The following is a 10,627-nucleotide window of genomic DNA, read 5'->3' on the forward strand; positions in this document are numbered from 1 at the left end:
TGAAGTTGCTAAGTAATTGAAACTTTGAAAATTGATTAAACATACATGCAAATAAATTATAACAATATAACAACATAACATAGAAAGCATAAAGCAAAGGCTTTTAAAAAATAAAGAGCACTGCAACATTGTTGCCAGTAGTTTCAAGAATTATGCAACATTCAATAACAAATTAAAAAAATAAATTCTTCTAACAAATAAAAAAAAGCTGACAAAATAAATCATATGCTAAAACAATGGCCATACCTAATATACCCATTCTTATGCAGGAGCAGATCAAAACCAAACAAAAACAAGTTAAAAAAGGACAGAAATGTCAATGGTGGGCTAGCTTTCTAAAGATCCCCAAGAAACATGTTCAAACCTGTCCTCAGCTTGCTTCTCTGAATGCCTAAAATAATGTATTAATAAAGTTGTTCCACCAGCAACCTAAGTAGCAGAATTAAATTAATTAGCCTAATAAACTGATAATGAAAATTGTTGCGCTTAAATATACCTGACAACTTCAAGGACTGTGCACTTACACAGTGCTCATCCAAAAACTGTTTCCTTTCTTTGCTTATTTACATTTCCCAGTCTAGTCTCAAATTAGGTCATTTCCAAGCAAAATGAAGCTGCATATCTATTCTTCCATTTTATGGGGAAATCTTTTGTACACGAAACCATCAATCCATAGTGATGTATTCAGACAACAAAACAAACTCAAATTCCAGCATCCCTTTTCTCTACTACCTAGACACCAAGAGTTGAAATGTGAATGGGATGGAGCCCAAAAATACTCAGTGGCATCCACAAGTGCAACCATTGATGCTGGTAAGTAATGAGGCAAGCTGCTTGCTTTGTGTCACATATGATACTGACTGAGAACACGCCTACATTCCCTGCTTTTTGTTTTCTCCTTAAGCCTCACTCCTGCAAACAGATCCACACGAAATGAGCTGACTAGGTCAGAGGTTTACTCCTGAACCACCAAGCATGCCTTCTGTTTTGTTTGGCAGAGCTCATTAGACAATGATGTTAGTGTCCCACCCCCAGAAATAAAAACTACATTACAAAAGCCTAAATTTGAGTACAGAAGCCAAGAAATTCCTGGTACTGACTCCAGCCTTGTCTGAGCATTCTGTAGCCCTGAGGAGTTTGAATGGACCTTTCTCTAACTCTGGCATTTCAGAGGAAGCTTTGCTAATATTTGTCCAGTGTTTAAACAAAAGACTGTAATAAATACTTTCTGTACATTTAGGTTTTTGTCTCATCTGGGGTTTTTTGACATTGTACTCACTTCCAGAGTTGGGCCTGGAAAAGACAAGTAGGGACAGAATCAGAGCTTCTTGATGACTGAACACAGTCACAGCAAGAACTCCAAAACTATTCAAAGCTATGAAGGAAAATTAATGATCCCAGGCAAAGCAATAAAATCCAGATAACAGGAGTATAAAGTGAAATACTAACATGGTCAGCTCAACTTTGAACACTTACACTAGTTCAAGACCTGTTCCAATGTTCATATAAAATATACAATTAAAAGAGTTGGGAAAATCTTTTTGTTCCTTTATTTTTGCAACAAGGTTGTTAAGACACTACCAAAGAAAAATATGCTGCTATCTTTGGTACATTTTTTAAGAAAAAAAGCAAGATATAAAATACAATTTCACCATATCTATTCAAATAAAGATCATATAATACGTACCAAAACATTTGGTCATTATGTTCTTCTTAAACTTATTTAAGCCCTTTTCTGTATTAGAATCCTAAATCTTTATCCTGAATGATCCTGAACAGTAATGTAATTGCAGATATATAGTTGTGAACATTACAGAATTAGGCATAAGGGATTCTTTTCATTTGTTATTAATTTGCTCATGTGTTCAAATGAACATTTGTATTCTTCTTCATAACAGATGAATACAGTGTGACTCAGGGAGCCCAGAATAATTATGCATAGTTTTTGCAGGATGAAAATTTTTCACGTGTATATCAAGCAAATCTAATTAAGTACAACAGTTCCTGAGCTACCCAAGTGTGGGAAAGAATTCTGTGCACAGACTTCAGGTAAAGATGTAACCAGCTGGCTTCACTTTCTCAGTTACAACTAGGCTGTTACATTTCTTTATGGTCAGCAGAAAAAATGAAAATTCCGAACATAGAAATTAAAGGCTCAGGCATAAATCTGTTATGTCCTGTTTGCTCTCCATGAAGAGTGTCTTATTTTGACCAATGACAACCTTGTACCCAGGTCTTACAACATTTCACACCATCTTATTAATTTGAAAGTCAAACTATAATTGAGAGTGCTTTTCTTGAAACAAATGTACAAACATATTTTGAAAAATTTGACTTCTTTTGTTTGACTGTTGTGTTATACATGTCACAGTTCTGAATTAATATCACACTCTGCAAATTACAGAGGTTAGTGGAAACAAAGACAGGAAGATGGTATAAAAAAGGAGTCTGTTTTCCTATCAATAATAATAATTAGCTCGTGTCCCGCTATTTTACTTTACAACTTTCCAAGTGTGCACCCATATGGGATATATCAAGACATTTAGCACTTACCTTCAGCAACTGCTTGCCTTGTAGTACAGCAGATACTTGCCTCATAGTACAGCAGATATATTTTCATGGGATTAAAGCCAAAGAAAGTGCAAAACATAAACACAGCAGTTGTGTTCTGTAACATATTTTGTTACATCACTTTTGGAAAAATTTCACATCCAAATTTCACAATTCCTGTTGAAAATACATACTTACTGCATTTAATAAACTATTAGTTCTTTTATGCTAAGTTTTAGCCAGAGAAGGTTCTCACTGCCAATGCATAAACAGCTGCTTATAGAACCTTATGTTGGAAATCATGGCCCAAAGCAATCATTCATTTACTTCCAATCATGCTGTCTATTTCTGTACCTCAAACTGCTTTGTTTAAGCCACACTTATTTATTCCATGGTCTTTGGGTATCATTTAATCTTCTGTATTATTCATCCCCGACTAAGATAGTGGATTTCATTAAAAATCTTTCCCAAATTTATAGAAGCTACTGCTTAGGAGGAGGATAATAAAGAATGGTAAGCTTCTGGCTGCTCTTCTGTGATATTCTGCCTTATTCAAGGCTATACCAGGTGACAAAAGGCTAAAACAAGGAAGAAAACACATCAAACTGCCCAGGTTTTTCCTTGATGTCTTCCCTTCAGAATGTAAGACTGTAGACTTCTTCCATCAACTCCTTGTATTTTCCAGACTGGAACCAAAATGCAGTGAAGTTTTCATTTTATTTTTAAATTTTGGCTGAAGCAACTTAGATGTAATAGGGAGGACGCTTATGTTGGAAACTATTGCGTCACAGTAAATCTTGGCACATATGGAATTTACTGACTTAACAACAGAAGTAGCACCACTGAGTTCAAATTGTTGTTCCATGGGGGGTTTCTGATGTGTTTTTCTAGAAGACAGTAATAGGACTATTACTGTCTGATAATAACAGTTTGGTTTTCATTATTTTTTTCCAATGTTAATCATGTTTGTAAAAACTGTATTCTATATAGCCACTTTATGTAAAACACCAGCTTTTTCTAAGACTGTAGCGGTAATGTGTGCAAGTTCAAGGACCTTCCTCCTGACATAAATCATCACTGTTTTCTAAGATATTAAATATTTTACTTTTTAATAAGTCAGTTTATAGAGAGCAAAAAGCCACTTAAGCACAGACATCAGTCATCTGCAAAACTCATAGCTGGTTGATTGAGTTCTTCAGAAAACTGGAGGATGAACTCTCTGAGAAATCCATTCTTCTGTTTAGCCTTTCAACTGTTGCAGGATACTGGCATTAGAATCCCTCTTTAATATATTTTATTTTATAAATGCCCAGCTGTGCAAGCCAAGGTCTGCCTTCAATTCAACTCACAGATCTCCCCCTAGAGAGCTCCCTTCATGTTAAAGAGCAAACTTAATTACTTACGATTCAGGAGTGGAATGTGTTATTTATTGGATGGCTCTCCATTATGGACTTCAGGGCCAAAAAACCTGCACTTTTGGTACTTAATTCTCTTGTACTGCAACTTGTGCTCTAGATAGTCCAAAAATAGGACAGGGGGCAATTACAGGAAAGTTTTGTTCCCTCTTACCCAAACTGGAAATGTCTCATATCCAATGGTCATCCGGGAGATGAGTAAGAGACTTTTCTCTAGCTCTTATAAAAATGTTACACTATCCAGGAAATCCTTGTCTGCATGGTGTATTCCCTCAAGAGCACAGTTTTACCCATACCCTCTATTAATTCTAGAGCAAACTAAAAAACCCTTCACTGACAATGCCTGAGCAGGTTTCCTCTTAAAAGAGTTTACAAAGCACTCGTGAAGCACAACAAGCAAAGATGCAATAAAAGTAGTTATGTTTGCCACAAGTCTGATTTTGGCCAGGTTAGCTACATTTTCACTAGTACTTTAGGGTATGGAAGTATATAGGTTTAATGAAGGCAGGAAACAACAAGAAGTGTTCTGCAGAGTAGAAGACCACACAAAGAGTGGTACATCAGAAAATATTAAAAGAACACTGTGCATGCACCTTGAGCCATACAAAAGCATAAGAAAGGGTATACAGAGATATAAGCACAAAAAAGTGCACCAAAAGTTTTCAAAAACCTTTGTATTCAGCTACAGGACTTGATTTGATGCAGAGAGAAAGACAAAGACTTTTCTAAACCTCAAACATTCATATCAGTGAACAATGTAAGCAGGCTATGAGGAGTCAGGTGAGCACCAGGCATGTCAAAAATAAGACTGTCCAGCTCATGCTTTCAATTTTCCTACTTTACCAAAAAAAAAAAAAAAAAAAAAAAGAAAAAGAAGTTCTGAAAGTTTCATCTTACTGTAAGTGAAGGAAAAGAAAAAGTAAATATTGTTTCTGCTCAGTTTACACTTTTCTTCCACATCTCTTTTCCAAGTTACCTTGACTTAAATAGCAACACCCTAAAAAAGAACTTATACTGTGATTTCATCCTAAGCTTCACTCTATGGACTTAACAGGTCTCTTGGATCTTGCACTTGGAGCCATTCAAATGTCTCTGGAAGCTAAGAAGCAGAGTATTTGATGGAGATTTTTGGTTGAAAGAGGGGTGTGGGGGTGGTTTATAGCAGTTTCTCAGACTCTTTCAGTCAACAGCCCAATGATCAAAACTAATAGTTTGTACCACAGAGATAAAACTCTGCTTTAGTTTAGAAGGATGGCTGCACTGAAGCAAACGTGTTCCAAAGTCCCACTAGAATTCTGATCTAGAATATGGCACCACTACCCTACACAGCCTAAGGAAATACAGTCATGTTGGCACTTCAGTCTCCACATGGGGTAAATATTTAGGGAACCTCTATTAAGAGGTTCTAGGAAACAGGGTTATGCCAGAACAGCACTCTGGGCCGCCTTTAGCACTTCTCCTCCTCAAAGTTCAATATAAGTGTCTGCAGAGGAACAGGAGATGGTACCATTGCCCATGTTAGACTACCACAACTGAAACAAGTTAGTCAACGGCAAACATTCAACTTCAAAACACAATGCACATCAGAAACCCATTCAGTCAGCTAACGTTCATAATTAATTTGGTGCAAAAGAAACAAAGGAATTCTAAGTGTGGTTGGGAACTTTAGAACTTAAACAGGGAATTTAGCAGCATTCACAATCAGGCATGCCTAAATATTTAATAAATCCAGGCAGAGAGGTACAGTCCTTTTTTCTCTAAAGAAAGGGACTTACTCAGAGAATATTTTGACCACTAAAAGTATCAGTAAAAGGTAAGTTTTGTTATATGTGCACAACAACATGTCCACAATTATTATAATCACATTACTCTTTGCCTTTCTAATTCTACCATTTCTAGAAGTGTCACATCTTGTCAAACATGACAACTTCCAGCAAACCTTCTGATGGATCTCTTAGATCTTAACTCCTCAATGATTCCTTTAAGGAACACCATAAATGAGAAAATGGTGCTTAATTTGTGAGGCATTGTTATTTTTTGGTAACTATCGCATCCCTTGAGGTACTCATGCAAATTTCACTAAACAGAAATACTGTGATAAATTCTAGTAATTTTCTATAAATTCTACAGATTGAAAAATTATTTTAAGTAGATGGAGGAATTTTATAAAGTATTTATTATCTATCTACTGTATCATCTATTATAACTGTCATTCTACAGTTTTCTTTTAAAATAAACAAAAATAAGCTCATTATGTTACTAACTACACTTTTTCTCTGTGCTGATAATAAAACCATATTTAAGCCAGCAGAAGAGGACCTAGAGCAGAACAACAAAATCACATTTTTATATGGCACTAGCTGAAAAGCAGCTGTTGTGCCAAACAGTATTTATAGTTCGGTGTTACAGAAGTCATCAATAAAAGAAAGACAGAAAATGCTGAGTCAGGGACTTGATCTGCCAGATGCACTTCTAAAATCTTGTATCAGTTCCACTGCACAACAACTGCAATAAGACTGTCCTGGATCTGATGCAGGTAGCACTCACAGGTTAAATACCTGTGGCATACAAAATATTCAGCTCACAGCTGAAGACAAATCCATGTGACTCATGCAGGAAAGAGTTTGAGATGTATTTTTTTGGTCTTTGATTTCATGTCAGCTACAAAAGACCCTTTGTCCATCCTGAACAACAATACATTTCAAAGGTATTTTGTCACAAAAGGAATGCAAGACTCCCAAGAAATTGAATCCTATTAATACCATATAGTTATACAAGCCTGTCTTTTTCATAAAGCAATTATAGAGCCTTTCCAAACTATAACTCCACCAGGAATTTATGACTGGAAAGAGTAAGACCCTCACAATCATGAACATCTGTCTAACAAACAAAACTATCAACTTCATTCATGTTCACAAGCTGAGTAACACCTACCAACAAATTAACATTCTCTAAATCCTTGCATCTGGAACTGAACCTAGATATACAAAACCACTGGTAGACTTACCATTTATCATAAAGCTAACATTTCACGGCAAATAACATGACTTATTCATGCTAATTTTTTTACATTGGAGTCTATGAGATTATTTGCATGAACTACCCTTACTTTGGCCTTCAAATAATCTAATCTAATATTCCACTGAAAACATGAAACTCAAGTGTTTTAAAGCTTTACAGTTTTTAAGCGAAACTGCATTTGCCAAGGCCAGTGATCATGTTACATATCAAGAACTAAAAATTGTTCACATTTAACAAGAGTTATTCTCCCATGAACTCTCAAACTTTCTCAATCTGCCAGCACTCTACAGTTACTAGTGGAAGACCTAAGACCACTCACAGCACAAAAACTGTAAATGGAGTAATTAGCTTGAGAATGGGAATCTAGTCCTTTGTCTCTCTCCAATTGGCCCTAATCTGAGCCAATTTCTGTTGATGTATAAGAGACAGAAGCTTAACATTAAATTTGGAAGGCACTGAAGAAAAAAAAAAACATGCTAACAAACTCCATTTGATCTACAGAATTACCTTAAGACACTAAAGTAATATTAATAAAGATACCAATAACACTATTTCACTTGGTACCATAGCAGAAATTACGTAATATTATCTTACAGTGTAAGTAGAAAATTTTGTGGCCCCAATTTGTATCTGAGCAAATTTTATTTATGTGCAATTTCTTTCCTACATCTTCTTTCACAGCATTCCACTTCAAAGACTTGTCTTCATCATTAAATTATAAGTGTTCTTCCTAAGTGAAGACAACTATTTGGAGAGTCTCCTAAGCAAAGACATGTTTTTCATTCTTCAGTTTAATTCAATAAACACACTACTGGTCACCTAGCAGAGGAACAAATTTTGCTTATTTCCCCCATGGAAACAGTTATAGAAGTCTGCCTTCCACTTGGGAATACCCTTAAGGTCAAAAGCTTAAGAACAGGAATATCAGCTCATGCAGTTCTCTTCTGGTGATGATGTACTCTGTTAGCCTATGCAAGCAACAGTGAGGAACATGTTCTGAGTAGACACACGTAACACCAGATTTACTTTTTCAGTACAAGTGACAGAACTCAAGACACAACTAATTTGCTTTGGGATTGATATCTCTTAGATCTGGAGGTTATAAACTCTATTTTGGCTCATGTTGAAGCCCATTCCAACACACCTTCAGCGTTAACTCAAACTGATTTGAGCAGGGAGGTCAGCTCAGCTGATCCACTGTGGTTCCTCCCAACATTACCAATTCTGTGATTTCATAGAAATCCAAACCCACCTAGGCTTGTACAATCACACATTTAATTTGCTGGATAAACACATCTTGAACTAGTTTACAAATATTTATTTCCTGTTTCCACATAAATCAATATATTGAAAACAACACAGTAAAACAACAGAGTTCTTACTGTTACAAATATTATCCATGAATGAAGAAACGTATATATTTCCAAAGCAAAAAATAAATTCAGTCAAGAAAGGATGCTTCTAGCACACTTAGCCAGTGAACATGACCAAAAAAAAAAAAAAAAACAAGACAAAGACAACCCTCCCGCTCAAAATAATTATTGTGAACAAAAGGTGACTCTGAAGACATCACTTTCAGCGAGGCAGGTTTCCTGGCAGAATGTATACAAAAGAAATAGGGAAAACTATTAAGCCGAATATATTCTCTGCACCTGTTCCTACAGAAAACGGCTTTGAGAGCAAAACCCGACCCGGTCTAGCAATACTGTCCCATCGGGACACTACCCTGTCTCTTCGTCTAAACCGCATTCAAACTCCACCAACGCCTCTACTAAATCAGTCACTTTTTGGGGCCAATTTAAACCCGTTACTAAATGTTTCTCGCCGTTGACTGATTAAGCACTTAACACTGGAGAGCCGAAGGAGAGCTTTCCACCAGCCTCACTGAGAGCCGTACCTGGAGCAGCGCGGCGCCGCTCAGGACGAAGCCCGCGGCCCCTCACGGCGGCCTCGCTCCGCACCGGCCCGGCGCGAGTCCCAACGGGCCCGGCCCGCCCCGGGACTTCCCCTGCAGCCCCCGGGCCGCGCTGCCCCCGGCCGGGCGAGCCCCGCAGGGCCACGCCGGGGGAGGATCCGTGACTAAGCGGGAGCCGCGGGACTTGCCCGCGGAGATCGGAGCTTCCCGACCTGAGCTCCTCCGCCCTTCACCGCCGCCCCCGCGGGACCTCCGCGCCCTAACCTCGCTCGCCCCTCCGGGAAGAGTCGGCGGGAAAGCCCACCCCGAGAGAGCCGCGCACCTCTGCCGCCCGGCCCCGCAGAGTCGCTCACCTCCACCCGCCTCAGGGCGCTTCCCATCCCGCAGCCGCCGCGCTGCCCGTCCTGCCCTCGGGAGCCCGGCGCCCCCGGCCGCCTGTGTTCCCGCGAGCCCGCAGCTGCTCACCTGGCGCCGGGCGGCCGCGCTGTCCCGGCCGCGCTGTCCCGTCCCGGCCGCGCTGTCCCGTCCCGGCCGCGCTGTCGCGTCCCGGCCGCGCTGTCCCGTCCCGGCCGCGCTGTCCCGTCCCGGCCGCGCTGTCCCGTCCCCCCGCGCCGCTCGCTCAGCACTGGGCACGGCAGGCGTGCCGGCAGCCCCGGCAGCTGGGACAGCCACTGGACGGGGGCGGAGGCAGGAGAGGGAGGTGCTGCGAAAAGCCGAGGGAAGCCGGCGCGGAGGCGGCCGGGGGAGCCGCCCGGGAGCGGCCCCCGCCGCCCCTCGGCAAGGCGGGCTCGGCGGCCCGGCCCCTCCCGCCCGGCGGCCCCGCGGGTGCGGGCGCGGTCCCGACCCAGCAGCAGCGCCGGCTGCGCTGGGACAAGGCTTGGGGACACTCGGTGGCTGCGCGCAACCAACTCGGGGGCAGAAACTAACACTGCGAGTAAACTGCTCCACGTTCCTTAGTGGGCAACGTGTTCAGGCTTAAACCAGTCTTCTCTCTTGTTTACTTCACCTTTAAAACAGCCTTATTGGTAGTGTAAATGAATTTCACTATCACGACGTCAGAAAGCTGAAGCTGTGGCATTCCTCTTCCACTTTTCAATTGCTTGGAATGAAGCATATTCTTAAATGGCAGGATTTTCTATTACTCATTTTATATCAAATGCTTAGGAGCTGCTCCTTGCATGTAGGCTGGAGGTTTGATACCTAGGCACTGCTGAAAAGAGAAAAAAAGCCTGGCTCCAGGGCATAGCTGGGGAAAGCACATGCAGAGGGAAAGGCTAGAGCTTTAAGGGACAACTCTTCTCAGTGTTACAAAAAAGACAGGGTCAAATTTTAGGAACTCCACAGACGGCAGGTCTGAGGATGCAATGAGTCCACATGATGAGCATAGTTTTGTAGAGAAATACTTGCAAAGAAGAAATGGGGGTAGATGAAGAGGCTTGTTTCATTTTGCTTAGATCAGTAGTGCCTTTGGATACTTTGGAGCTGGCATTTAGTTGGACACAAGGCCAGTGCTTTGCAATTCCTCACATAGGAAAAAACCAGGAGGCATTTGTCTTTCTCTGCCTTGCTTAGTGGAACATCTTTCACTTCCTCAAAAGCTTAAGGACCACAAACTCTGTTCTCTTCCTAGCTTAAATCACCTGTGAGACTTATTAACTACTTCACTTCTGATCTGGATATCTGAAGTCAATGAGGAAGAAAAAAAAACTTGTCCTAAAGTTAGTGC

At 40.4% G+C, this 10,627-nt stretch overlaps 1 protein-coding gene across 1 annotated transcript in view; it reads right to left on the reverse strand.

The window, feature by feature from the left end:
• Positions 1–9,680, reverse strand: part of ADGRG2 (adhesion G protein-coupled receptor G2) — a 60,035-nt gene extending 50,355 nt beyond the window's left edge. The window contains exon 1 of the mRNA XM_030281711.4: positions 9,367–9,680. The gene's annotated coding sequence lies outside the window, so the exon portion shown is untranslated. The remainder of the gene's footprint in view (positions 1–9,366) is intronic.
• Positions 9,681–10,627: the final 947 nt, after the last annotated feature.

The sequence above is a fragment of the Taeniopygia guttata genome, chromosome 1, assembly GCF_048771995.1.
Source record: "Taeniopygia guttata chromosome 1, bTaeGut7.mat, whole genome shotgun sequence".
Lineage (NCBI taxonomy): Eukaryota > Metazoa > Chordata > Aves > Passeriformes > Estrildidae > Taeniopygia > Taeniopygia guttata.